Source organism: Sciurus vulgaris (assembly GCF_902686455.1).
Source record: "Sciurus vulgaris genome assembly, contig: HiC_scaffold_163_arrow_ctg1, whole genome shotgun sequence".
Lineage (NCBI taxonomy): Eukaryota > Metazoa > Chordata > Mammalia > Rodentia > Sciuridae > Sciurus > Sciurus vulgaris.
This window is the reverse complement of record NW_027632890.1, coordinates 17,901-21,313: the sequence shown is the minus strand read 5'-3', so window position 1 is coordinate 21,313 and position 3,413 is coordinate 17,901. Positions and strand designations below refer to the sequence as shown.

Genomic DNA, 3,413 nt, shown 5'->3' with positions numbered 1-3,413 from the left:
TCATTGAGGGTATGCCCTTGAAGGGGATTTTGGAACCTCAGTCCCTCTCTCTACTTTCTGGCTACCATGGGGTCAGTGGCTTGAGTGCAATAGAAACTGACTCCATTATGCTGAAAACATGCTACTCCCTAACATGATATTCTATTTGGGCCTCTCTGCTGGCCCAAAACACTGGAACCTAGAGACTGTGTTTTAGTTAGCTTTTCATTCCCATGACCAACACCTGACAATAACAACTTAGAGGAGAAAAGTCTCATGATTTCAGAGGTCTCATTCCATGGGTGGCAGACTCCACTGCCCTGGACCTCAGAAAAGGTAGAAACATTATGACAGAAAGGTGTAAAAAAAAAAAAAAAAAAAGGAAATCAGTTGAACAAATTTTAACAGTTGAAAATCAGAGATAGATATATATAGAGAGATGAGCCAGAGGCAAGATATAGTCCAAGGACATGCCCCCCTATGACTTACTAGTCACACCCCATCTCCATACAGTTACCATCCAGTATCCCATTAGAATCATTAATCCACCAATGAGTTAATCAACGAATGAGGTTACAGCTCTCAAAATCCATTATTTTTCACCTCTGAACATTGCTGCATTCCCTGAGACATGAGTTTTCTGGGGGATATTTCAAATCCAAATTATAACACCATGGATAGAAACTTCTAAAATTATGAGCCAAAGTAAAGCATTCCTCCTTATAAGTTGATTACTCCAGTGTTTTGGCACAGCAATGGAAAGCAAATACAGAAAGCATATTATTTTTTACTCATAGATTGTAAAAGATTTTCTCTCCAACACATATCAGTATAAACACTTTAAAATAAATTTTACAAAACACTCATTCTCATTATTAAACACTGCTATTTCATTTTGTTGATGCTTTATTTCACCAGTCAAGAATTATTAAGTCTCCCACAGTTTCATAAATGCTGGAAAAAACTTTGTTATTCCTCATAGCATGGAAAGAAGCATAAAATCAGCATAATGGAATCAGTTCCCATTGCCCACAAGTAATAGAGGAGCAAAGAGGGAAGGAGCAGATTGGTTCCAATATGTGCAGTGTCTTTCTTTTTAGAAGAATAAATCTGGTCATTATTGTAATCTATATTTTACTGGACAATTAGCATGTCTCCCCTTTGTTTGTTAGAAGACCACCTGATTCTTTTTTTTTAATTGGCGGTGCTGGGGATTGAACCCAGGTCCTTGTGCTTGCAAGGCAAGCACTCTAACAACTGAGCTATCTCCCCAGCCCTCACCTGATTCTTTTTTAAGGCTGTTTGTCATATAAACACAATTAATTAAAAGCATAATCTTAAAAACATCCTGTGATTTCTGTATAAGACTTGCATGAATATGAAAGACCTATGAAGCATTGTCTTCAGATATTTTTGTGTTCGTCAGCTTTTTGATGTTGTGACAAAAATGCTTTAGAACAATTTAGAAGAAAAAAGATTTCAGAGGTTTCTCTTCATGATAGCAGACTCCCTTGCTTTGGACCGGATGTGAGGAAGAACCTCATGATGGAAATGTACAACAGAGGAAAGCTTCTCCATGCACAGTAGCTAAAACAGAGAGAGAGAAAGAGAGGGAGAGGGCTATAGAGGTGGAAAGAGAGAGGAGGAACTTGCGATGAAATATAGTCCTCAGGAGCACACCTCTAGTGATGTACTTGCTTCAACCATGCTACACTTGAAAACTGTTTCCACCACCTCCCAGCAGTACATTCAGCTACCAACGGATTAATATATCGATGAGGTTATATATCCATCATGATCCAATCTCTTCCTAAAAGTCCCAACTCTGAACATTCCTGCACTGGGAAACAAGCCTTCAAACAGTAAACTTTGGGGCACTTTCCAGATTCAAACTCCAACAGTTTAATAGTAACTTGTTACTAATGTAACACTTATATTGCACTGACCTTTAAATGTTAGAAAGAATTGAAGTAAACAACTTCTAGCTAACAAAATTGCTTAGTTGCTAGTCAAATGAGGGTCTTTTTTGTCTTACTACTCATTAAGTAAAACAAAGAAAAAAACATATTCTCATAGTGCTTATATCCCTGCCCTATCCATTCTCAATCCCAGAATTTGAATTGTGTATAAAAGAAAGAATGGAACTATATATATGAAGAGGAATCTCAAGTGTCTTCCTGGTCTTTAGGGATGTTTGTCAACATAAACTGGCCTTCTTCTCAATAAATACAGTCATTACAGTATTCGTATTTGTTTTACTTAATGAGAAAAGTTAGCTTATGATTCATCCACTGCATAGGAATAATTATTTGGGACACAGCTTCTTTCTAATTGAACTGTTAATCTCATTCCTTGATTAAAATGTAAGAATTAGCTGGACATGGTGGGGTATGCCTGTAATCCCAGTGGCTCTGGAGGCTTAGGCAGGAGGATTCCAAGTTCAAAGGCAGCCTCAGCAATTTAGTGAGGTACTTAGCAACTCAGCAAGACCATTTCTTTAAACAAAATATTTAAAAAGCTGGAGATGTGATTCAGTGGTTGAGCGCATCTGGGTTCAATCCCCAGTACTAAAAAAAAAATTAAGAATTATTTTTCCATTTTATACAGTGATTTAGTAGAGGTAGAGAGCTCCTATCAAATTAAATTTCTCCTTATTTACTAACTCCTGAGTACTTTTGTATTTTGAAATAATCTGAGACAGTTTGAAAGACTTATAGAACTTTGCAAGATCTTCTGAAGATTTAAAAATATTTAGAAGATTTATAGATATTCATTTATACAATGAATATCTTCATTCACTTATCATAAAGAATATGAACTTATATTCCAAAATGTTTTTTCCAAGTTATGGGCATTAAAACAGTACAAAGGTATTCCCCCATGATACATTAAAAGCTATGAAAACAATTTTGTGTTGAATTGGTAGTACTAGAAAAAAATAGAATTCAATTTTGTTGACTACATCAGCTACTTTTGCTAACATTTCAAATAGTAACTTTTGAAGCCATAAATGAAGGAGTGTTGTAATTTTTAAAATAATAAACGTAAGACAAACTAAAAGTTAAAAAAGTAATATAAGAAGTAGTTATTTTAAAAGCAAATAAATTTTGGTGCTAAAATCAAAAAAGTTTTTGTCAAGACCCAAGGTATCAGATATCAAATTACGATGACAGACAACATTGTAGAAACTTGTAAAATGGTGTTGGAGAAGAGGCTAGATATAAACCCTTTATGTGTCAAGACATTTATACAGTCATGAAAAAAAGAGGATCAAAGATTAGAAAAGGAGCTGGGCGTGGCCTCACATGCCTATAATCCCAGTAGCTCAAGGGGTCCAGGCAGGAAGATCCAGAGTTCAAAGCCAGCCTTGGCAACAGTGAGTAGATAAGCAACTCAGTGAGGCCCCTGTCTCTAAAGTAAATGCAAAAAAGGGA

General features: G+C 35.9%; 1 long non-coding RNA gene across 1 annotated transcript; it reads right to left on the bottom strand.

The window, feature by feature from the left end:
• Positions 1–759: 759 nt before the first annotated feature.
• LOC306652266 lies at positions 760–1,561 on the bottom strand. Its single transcript, XR_013761341.1, has 2 exons — positions 1,261–1,561; positions 760–1,159 (listed from the first exon to the last, which is right to left on the bottom strand). It is a non-coding gene; the product is annotated as an uncharacterized lncRNA (long non-coding RNA).
• Between the last annotated feature and the right edge of the window lie 1,852 nt (positions 1,562–3,413).